The sequence below is a fragment of the Coenobita brevimanus genome, chromosome 45, assembly GCF_032717465.1.
Source record: "Coenobita brevimanus isolate Jiangsu-jjx chromosome 45, ASM3271746v2, whole genome shotgun sequence".
Classification (NCBI taxonomy): Eukaryota; Metazoa; Arthropoda; class Malacostraca; order Decapoda; family Coenobitidae; genus Coenobita; species Coenobita brevimanus.
Window position 1 is genome coordinate 24,971,164 of NC_136998.1, and position 11,195 is coordinate 24,982,358.

The window sequence follows — 11,195 nt, forward strand, 5'->3', positions numbered from 1 at the left end:
ATGAGTAACGCATGAAACAAGGTAGAACTGGATCATCTAGCTCTGATGATTTTGATGTGGCTAAAAATGTTAAACTTGTCCCTCCTTTTAATGAATCTGATTTAACAAAGTATTTTCAGTTGTTTGAGAGGGTAGCTACAGGTTTTAATTGGCCCAAAAAGTATTGGCCAGTACTCCTTCAAACTGTTCTCACCGGTAAAGCTCAAGTAACTTAGGCATCTTTGCCTCAGGATCAATCTGATAATTATGATGTAGTTAAGAGCTTGATTCTTAAGGCATATGAGCTTGTTCCTGAAGTCTATAGAGTAAAATTTAGGACAACCTATAAGCAAGATAAGCAATCCCATGTTGAGTATGCAAAAATCAAAGAAGATCTGTTAGAGCAGTGGTTAAATTCTAAGAATGTGGATTCTGATTTTGGTAAATTTAAGCAGATGATTTTGCTGGAGGACTTCAAAAGGTGTATTTATAAAGATGTAAGCCTATATCTTGATGAGAAAAGAATAGATAATTTGTCTGATGCTGCAGTTTTAGCTGATGAATATGTTCTCACTCACAAAAGATATTCTAAAGAAAAAGGGAAAGCTGAGAGTAAGTACGTTGCCTCTACTCAGAGTACAGGTAACAGGGAAGAGAATAAAGATGATGTTTCTCAGGAAGTAATTACCAGCTTCACCTCTAGATTTCAGAAAAGTAAATGTACTTATTGTAGTAAGCTTGGTTATACTACGGAGAAATGTTTCAGGAGACAGCGTGATGTGAACAAAAAGGAGTCTTTAAATATTCAGTCAATTGGTCTAGTGTCCACTCTTGAGAGTTCCCAGAATTCTTTAACTGAGTTAACTGAATCTGCTTTGAGGGGTAACTTAAATTCTCATGATGGAGCTCCTCTTTTGAGCAGTAACGTGGGTGACACTCTCAAGAGTTAATGTGCTAATTTCCTGTCTGATGGTTTTGTCAGTCCTCTGGACAGTAATGACAGGAAATCAGTTCAAATATATCGTGATACAGGTGCTTGCCAATCCCTTATGCTGACCAGTGTTCTAGGCTCTAATGTTAATTCCTCTGATGAAACTGTAATCTTACAAGGTGTAGGGAATAATTACTTCTCTGTCCCTCTGTGCAGAGTGAATTTAGAGTCTGGTTTTGTTAATGGTTCTGTTATGGTTGGGTTGGTTGAGACACTCCAAATGTCAGGTGTAACTTTTTTACTTGGAAATGATATTGGTGGAAGTCAAGTGTGTCCAGCTCCTCAGTTGTCTAGTGAGCCAGTGGCTGCGTCCCAGGATTGTGATGTCCCTGATGTGTTCCCTGCATGTGCTGTCACTAGGGCTAAGTCTAAAGTTACTGGTGATTTAGAGGATAATGATGATGATGATGTTATCCTAGCTGACACTTTTCTTGCTAATTTGGACCACTCACCAGATGAGGCAGTACCCCGTAGTGTTGATAATTTGTCTCGTCAAGAGTTGGTTGAGTTGCAGGTTGCTGACCCTGAGTTGAAAGGTCTAGCTAACTCTGCTTGCAGTGAGGAAGAGTCAGCCGGTGCTTCTTCTTGTTATTATATAAAGTCAGGAGTGCTTATGAGGAAGTGGAGACCCCCAACAGCATCAGCCGACTGTGAATGGGAGGTTGTACATCAAGTTGTCATCCCTCGTGTTTGTAGGCAGGATATCATTAGAGTGGCTCATGATTCCAGTTTGGCAGGACACCTTGGAGTGAGGAAGACTGTGGCACGCATTTTGAAACACTTCTACTGGCCAGGTATCTTCAGGGATGTTTCCTGGTATTGTAAGTCTTGTCACACCTGTCAAGTTGTGGGGAAGTGTAATCAGACCGAAAAGGTTGCACCTCTAGTTCCCATTCCTCCTTTTGAGGCGCCTTTCACCCGTGTGTTGGTGGATATTGTGAGCCCTCTTCCTAAGACTTCTTCAGGATTTTCTTAAGTGTTGACCATGATTGATATGGCTACTCGTTATCCTGAAGCCATTCCACTTAGAAATATCTCAGCAAAGAACGTGGTTAAGGAAATGCTAGGGTTCTTCACAAAGTTTGGTCTGCCCAAGGAGGTACAGTCAGACCGGGGAAGTAATTTCATGTCAAATGTTTTCAAGCAGTCTCTGAAAGAGTTGGGCATCACCCAGATCACGTCTGCAGCTTACCATCCCCAGACCCAAGGAGCGTTGGAGAGATATCATCAAACACTCAAATCGATGCTCAAGAAATACTGTTTGGAACATCAGAAAGACTGGGATAAAGGTCTTCCATTCGTTGTGTTTGCCGCAAGAGAATCTCCAAATGAATCACTGGGCTTCTCACCTTTTGAACTACTGTTTGGCCATGAAGTAAGAGGACCCCTTGAGTTACTCAAGGAATGCTGGCTGTCGGAGGAAGATGACGTCAACCTGCTGGAGTATGTGATGAAGTTCAAAGAACTGCTGTCCACTGCTTTACAGCTGGCGAGAGAGAATTTAGGAGCTGCTCATGAGAAGATGAAGACTTGGTATGATAAGAAGTCCAGGTTACGCCACTTTCAGCCAGGAGATCAGGTTTTGATTCTGCTACCGGTGCATGGGCAACCTCTTCAAGCCAAGTTTAGTGGTCCTTATTTCGTGGAGAAGAAACTCATTGATGTCAACTATGTCATCGCCACACCAGATCGTAGAAAGAACAAGCAACTATGTCACATCAACATGCTAAAGTTATATCACAGGCGGGACGGAAATAACCCAGTCTGCACTGTAGCTGTTCCACCCGAGTCTGCAAGTGAAGTTCTCCCATGCAGCATGAGCCTGAGTGATAGTTTGGGGAAGAATCCTGATATCATGAATGATCTCCAGACTAAGCTTTCTCATCTACCTCCCGAGGAAAGGCAGGAGTTTTCGGCATTACTGCAGGAGTACCCGCAAGTGTTCCGTGCCACTCCAGGAAGAACCACTGTGTTGATGCATGATGTCGATGTTGGAGACGGAAAGCCAATTAAATTGCCTCCTTACCGTGTGAACCCAGTGAAAGTTCCTCTCATCCAGAAGGAGCTTGGCTACCTGTTGGACCACAAGATGATTGAGCCCTGTCAGAGTGAGTGGAGTTCTCCTGTCACTCTGGTCCCTGAGCCAGGTGGGTCACAGCGGCTTTGCATCGACTACAGACGTGTTAATCAGATAACCAAAACAGACACTTGCCCTCTCCCTCGCGTGGAGGATTGCATAGACAAGATCGGAAAGGCTAGGTACATAAGTAAGTTTGATTTGTTAAAGGGATACTGGCAAGTACCTATGACTGAACGTGCTAGGGAGATCTCATGTTTTGTAACACTAGGAAAGACTTTTGCATGTTCTGTAATGCCGTATGGTATGAAGAATGCACCAGCCACATTTCAGAAGCTCATGAATGTTGTAACAGAGGGTTTGGCAGGGTGTGTTGTTTATATTGATGATGTATTAATCTTCAGTGACAACTGGAAAGATCACCTATGCCATGTCAGTAAATTTCTTGAGCGTTTGGTTCATGCTAATCCTGTAGCTAATTTATCAAAGTGTGAGTTTGGTCAAGCTAAAGTTCAGTACCTTGGGTACGTAATTGGTGATGGACATGTTGCACCACCAGGAGCTAAGGTTCAGGTTATAAGTGATCTTCCCAGACCTAAAAGTAGGAAGGAGCTACAAAGATTTTTGGGAATGGTAGGTTATTACCGGAGATTTGTTCTTAACTTTTCTATTCTTGTATCACCACTTACAGACCTATTGAAAAAGGGAGTTAAATTTGTCTGGACCGATAACTGTGAATCCTCTTTCAACAAACTTAAAGCTATTCTATTAAGTCAGCCAGTGCTCGCTACTCCAAATTTTGCTAAGCCTTTTAAGATGGCTGTAGATGCAAGTGATACAGGAGCTGGGGCTGTTTTGCTGCAAGAGGATGATCAGGGTATTGAACACCCTGTATCTTACTACAGTAAGAAGTTCACTCCACCTCAAAAGAACTACTTAACTATTGAGAAAGAGCTTTTGGCCTTGATTTTGGGTTTACAGCATTTTTCATTTTATTTGTGTTCTGGTTTTGACCCCATAGTCATTTATACCGATCATAACCCACTGAAATTCCTTAGTAAGTTTAAAGATAAAAATCAGAGATTGACAAGATGGAGTCTACTTCTTCAGGAGTATTCATTAGACATACAACATGTCAAGGGGAAAGAAAATGTTATTGCAGATTGCTTATCTAGACTTTAGACAGATTGTTTTAGAGTAATAAGAAATTTCCTTTGTAAAATTCTTTTTCTTTGTGGGGAGGTGTTACATAGCCTATGATTTCATCATGCTTTGTGTAATTTTAACGCACAGTATGCTGCATGTTTGATCACGAGCGTGTTCTGCCTCAGTCCCCCCCTTCTACCGTTATAGTAGAGTAAGTCGTCCTTTCTGTTGTTCAGAGCGGGATTGTCCGCTCTTTGTCCCCATGGCTTCATTTGTGCGTCCTTCTTACAAGTTGTATCAGGCTCTGCTGGCCCCTATATAATGAGCTCAGTCTCTGCATCATTGCCACTTAGATCTGCTCCTCATTTTGTTCACATCTCTGTCCTCCCCTGTACAGTTATTATTGTGAGTGCTCCGGAAGTCTCCAACCATCTAGCAGCTGTGTAATTTGAGTATAAGTGTTGTTGCATTTTGTTCTTGTACTGTATAGCATAAGTTTAATTTGTAGGCCTAGTGAAGTTTTTGTAATTCATGTAGGGTTCTTATTGTCAGCCTGACTCAGCCGTCATTAATAATATTTTGTATCTGTAATAATTTATCTTGCATTAACTGAGCATTACCCAGTGTATTTTCATTTTATCAGGGCTGACTTAGGTAAATTTACTCTTGCTAATTTCATGTTAATAGAGGCTATTGCAGTTAACCATATATTTAACCTGTTTTTTGCCATTACATTATCCTTATGAGTCCTGAATGTTTTGTTGTTAGTTTGAGCATTAAACTTTAACTTGTAATTTTACCTAACTCTTTTGTTTTGAACCTGGAACTTTACGGGACAGTAGTGACTCTTAGTATTCTCACTTAAAGTGTACATTATCTTTCTCTGTTCCGTAACAATATATTTACGGGACAGTAGTGACTCTTAGTATTCTCACTTAAAGTGTACATTATCTTTCTGTGTTCCGTAACAATATATATATATATATATATATATATATATATATATATATATATATATATATAAAATAAAAGACTGTAATAAAACTAAGTATTATTGATAATAATGAAGAACTTATATTCTAACTTTGCACACTGTGATATATCCTGTGTAACGTGATAATATATCAAGTTTCAAACATCAATAAAGTAGAAAAACCTATTAACTAAATATTTGTATACGTAAATCGTAATCCTATCAATAACAAAAAATACATTCATTTACACTAGAAATATATATTTGTGCTATTTCTCTTCATCTCACTAATATAGCAAATTGTAGGATATAGAAAAGAATTTTATTACTTTACGCATTTGTGTATCAAAAGAAAGAAATCGTAAATAAACATTAATTTCCACAAACTGAATTTGAATTTTCAGATGTTAGTAAAAAAAAAAAAAAAAAAAAAAAAAAAAAGGGCTTCGATAAAATGCACCATGATCGTGAAACAAATAATGGCATACTTATTAAACTGAACTATCCTTAGCAAAGAACTTCTTTATAAAATGTCTATCTTGATACAACTTTTTGTCTGGGACTCTGTATCTGCGCTGCTTTTTCTGCAGAAACTTTGCCACAGCTGGTCTAGGATCAAAATGAGCTGTCCCACCACTGTTAAGGGCTATATACGTCCGACTGTTGATGGCCTCTCTTGAGTAGCTTGATTGTTTAGGGCCTTTGAGAATAGTATGACATGAGACAGCTCGTTCAGGACCAATGCTGTGAGGGGTTAGTGACAGATAGGCTTGAACCAGTTTGGAAAACAGTTCCAGGTTGGGAGATTTTTAACATGTGGTAGAGTTTCCCTGTTCCATCAGTAATGTTACCTGGAACAGGAAGGTTCTCAGAAGAAAAATGTCCAATGACTTCATCAGAGAATGTAGTAACGGAATCTATTCCAAAAAGACTCTCCACAACCTTTCTTGTTGAGGTAATCATATGTGCAGCTGTTTTTCCCTTCGTAGAACATTTTATTTTGTTTTACTATATCCTCTTGTTCCAGGTCAAGTCTTTGAGAAAGATATTCCTTTGCACCTAAGACAATTTCAGCTCTAACACTTGCTGTGCTCCTCCTCGTTGTAACATACTGATTGTGAGAGATTCTTCTTCCACTTTCACTTGTTGAAGGTTCATGGTTTTCTCTCAGTTTTTCTTCCATACCTCCTGGAAATGGACCACATTCCATTAATGTAACAAATGCAAGAGCAACAGCTTTAGATACTTCAATATCACAGAGTGTGGCCATAGATTTCTGACTATCTTTTTGTAGCTTTTCAAATAAACGTAGGAGATCAAGCATCAGTGCTGTATAATACTCTTGGTCACCACCTTCTTTCCAGAGTTTCATGAAGCCATTTACTGTCGCTTTTTCATTCCGGGTGCTAATTTTGGATGTGGATACAGAATTCCAGTGTGTCCGTATTGATGGCAAGTTTTTCCAAACTGATTCACACAAATTTATGAGATGCCCAACAAATCTCACCTCAAAGTGCTCAGGAAACCTAAAAAAACGAAAGCCTGATGCTTCAACAATTTTCTTGAGCTCCTCTGTTCGAACTGCAGAAACTCTGTAATATGATGCTACAGCTTTGAGATTTATTCTCCAATGTTTGATCTCAATCACCGATGCCTCTAAATCAGAAAATGCTAAATCTGATCGATGTGCCACACACCATACACAAAGTTCTCTACCTAGATATTCATTTAGCCTGGCCCATAACCCAGACTCCCTTCCTGTATTTGCACTTTCACCATCTGTCAATCCAGTCAGCTTCTTCTTTGCCACCTCGTCAATACCCAGGTACTTTAATTTAGTCAGTACAGCATCTATTAAGCCTTCAGCCCCACGCTTTTCGGAATGACTTTCACCAAGAAAGATGTTCTTCAAGTTTTTTTCTCTCCCGACAAAACGAGCAGTAATAAATTTGTTGTCAACTGAATATTTATCAACAGAACCATCAACTTGTAGTGAAAAGCAGTCAGCAACTGTCAAGCATTTCTCGATACACATTTGGATCTCGATAATGAAATGCAGATGCTGGCGGCTTAAAAACACAAAAGGATGCCTCTAGCCCATGTTCACGGTATACAGAAATCTGGTTGTTAGAATACATTTTTGCCAGTGATCGACAAGGTCATGAATTTGCAGATAATGTCATTTGCTTGCTGTCATTATGCACATCAACTGCTAATTCGATTAATTGGGACACAATTTCAGCTTCATGTGACTTAAGAACGTTTACCCATGGATGTTTATCAGACTGACTTGACCTGAGTTTTTGGAACTCCTCTGCACTAACTGCAGCATTGTGGGCATCACTCTTCAGATGATCAATAATTCTCTTCAGTTCCTTTTTGCCATCTGACCTCACACCATCCGCCATTGGCACTTGTCCATTGCGTGCATACTTCTTTGCTTCTGCAATATGATGGTAGCACACAATACATTTTAGTCCATGTCGTTTTCCTAAACATGTTTTGTCTAGTACGTTAGGATATGAGGAAAGTAGCCAAAGAACATCAACCCTGCATCCTTTATACCACTCAGTCTCTGTTCACTCCTTGTGGGTGAGAATATCACATCTAGATGACGTTTCTGCAACTGTTGGTATTTTTGTTGCTGGGCTTGCTGGCGCTGTACCATGGCTCCACTCTTTACCTCCTCGTTTCTGGGAAAGATTGTCAGACGCATTTAAAGGAAAATCTTTGGAAGATGTTTCATCACAATTGAGGGGTATTGATTCAGCTGGTCTTTTCTTTGCTGGAGCACCGAAATAATCTGTGATACGTTTAGCCATGCTTGAGTTCTTTTAATTACTGAAAAATTGAAATAAACAGTATTTAGTCTCTATAACACCAAACTGCAAATAAAATTTCACTAGTAATGAGATGCTGTCCATAACCGAATAGCCTGGAGAGCCGGCATCAGGTGAATAAGGCCAACATATGTTTGTATGTATGAGGCATATCATAACGAAACAATGTCAGAAAAATATAGCTACTGTATGTTGTGAACAAAGGCCAGATGAGCTAGTAATAGGAGATTCTATGTGGACATACGAAATTGCTCCTCATGTGCAGTTGTAGACATAAATGTGGACATATCAATAGAGCATTGATTCCATGATATAAAAATCTAAGGTAACTTTAGATTTTCTATATCATGGCATCAATGCACTATTTTAAGATATAATAACCATATTTAATTTTAGCCTATATACAGTACAGTTCAGGTCATATACACATACGATAAGGCAAGAAAATTACTCTGGGGTATCAAAGGGATTTTTTTCTTTTCGTGGTTGAACTGTTTGATCACAGTAACAAACATTGATGCTTGTATATATTGTACATATTATTAAAAGCAAAATAATATTTTGATTTTAATCAGTTATTTTTTCTCTAATTATAATCGATTATAATCACCTGATTTGATTTTAATCATGCCAATCCTGCTACACAAGTTAATGCGCATTTGTATAATGAAATCGATTGGGTGGTTGAGAAATTTTAAAGACCATAATGTCCACTACTGTACAGACAACTGGAGACAGATTAACAGACATTCATAGAAACAAAAAGGCAGATAGATGGACACAAGCTTTCAGACAATGTATACAGTATACACCAATGTGAAACACATAGCACCCACTGTTAGATTCATTTATCATTAAATTCACGTAAATAGATCAGACTGTAGCCTACCTTATAAATAACAATCACTTAAATTGATTAAATACTCCATTAAAAATGTGATTAATCAATTTACAAGTTAACAAAACTAGTTCCTACCTCTCGGGACAACCAGAGTCAACTGTTTACATCCCTAAGTAACATGTGTATCTGTTATACATGAACTATTCATGTTAAGCCTCCACCATTGTATGCTAGGCTGTTTATAAAACATCAGTTTATCATTACTACTTTGATCAATTATTATGATAAAATAAACTAATATACTCAGTTAACAACATTGAAGTCAGTAAGGGGGAAAATTTTGATATCAACGGATTCTTTAAAGAAAGAAAATGGAGAAAGGCCAATGCAGGGGCAAACTATAATTTTTGTGGAATTTCCTGCTACAGTTTGAGGATTTGATCTGGTCGCCCAGTACTTAAAAATTCTTATTACTGGGCGACCATTTTTCATCACTGGGCGACCAAATGGTCGTCCAGTTATAATGATAAAAAATGCACTGTTCTCCTGTGGGCCAAATCAATTAACAGTCTAAGTGCCACAACATGTTCAATGCAGCCCCGGCCCTCCTGAATCCCTGCCTGGTCCCGATACGGAACAAACCACATAATTAACCGAGTTGATAGCACCATGTCATACAGCTTTGCCAAACAATTTATAATATTTATACCACGGTAATTCTTGGATAATAATCTGTTACCTTTCTTAAATATCGTGACCATACGGGCCAACTGCCAGGATGCGGGATAAGAGCCAGAGGAAAAGACTACATTAAACAACGCTAATATAAAGTGTATCCACCGGTCTGGTAAAAACTTTATAATTCCTGGGCTTATCCCATCGGGCCCACAAGCTTTATCTTCCTTTAATCTATGTATTTCTCGCACAACCGCATCATATTCTATGTCATCATCAAGAACTGGTATTGTTACATTTGTATTAAACTCAGTAGGTACTATAGGTTCAGCATCATGTGGGTTATATACCTCCTCAAAAAAAGCTTTGAAATCCTCATCTGTGGGTTTTTTATTACCGTCATAGTCATCACTACCATCTCTACACTCCCTACGCCAGTCTATAGCTTTCCACATACGCTTGTCATCCATATCATTTAAGAGTCTCTCCACCTGCTCACTGTGACATCCTCTGGCACAGTCACCTGAGCACACCGACTGGCACTAGCACACCTGTACAAAATATCTGCCATTTGGCTCACATTAGTATCAGTGTCAGGATCAAACTGGGGAATATCGAATCGAGAAAGTTCCCCAATAAAGTTTTCGATGTGAACATCACAAAACTTTATAGGACGTTTTAACCGAGATTTCTTCTTCTTACAACCTGAATACAAAACTGTATGATCACCAAGCGAACCCGCCCGCACACTAAGACACACTCTACCCACCACAGGGGGGGACAGAGCAACTACTATTGGGGCGTGATCCGATGGAAGATCAAGATCATTATTCACAGTGAAACTTTGAATGCAATTTAAATTTTTGGTAGAAGCAGTACACACATCTACTTCAGAAATCCATTCATTACGTTTCCTATACGTCAGATTGCTCTTATAATGTTTTTCACCATATTTCAAGTTATTTACCACCACTAAATTTTGTTCTACACATACAGTAGTCATAGTATTTGCATTCTCATTAGGCAAATTAATTTGATAAGGAATCTCGGGGTAGGTGAAATAATCAGATCCAGAGACAAGTAAATTCACTAAAATACTTTGAACACCAGTACCAAAACATGTGTTCAGGTCTCCCATTAGTGGAACATTACAATTTTCCTCTTTTCCACATATTATTATTTTTCTCTTGTATATAACTGAAACTGTTAGGATTAAAGTACTGCAAATCTGTAGGGGGTACATACACAAACCCCAAGAGCACAGTGCTCAATAGGGACAATCTGAGCCAAATTTGGTCCTTCATTTTGCACACCACGGTGCACAGACAGGCACACACCACCGTGCACAGACAGGCACACACCACTGTGCACAGACAGGCACACACCACTGTGCACAGACAGGCACACACCACTGTGCACAGCCAGGCAAACACCCGTGACAAGTGTAAATACAAGAAACTAAGCACTAGAATCCTTGCACAAACACCCACCGTCAGAGAACAATGTAATCAAAATGTAAAAAGCTTCCTTAAAATCAACTTGTGGTACAGTACCAGAGAACATCGAGAAGAGTATAATGTCAAGAAAATATGAAGTCCTTCAAGAAAACCACTACCAGGGAATAGTTAGTATTATAGTGGCTGTCTTGGCCAGATTCATATGAAAGGTAAACC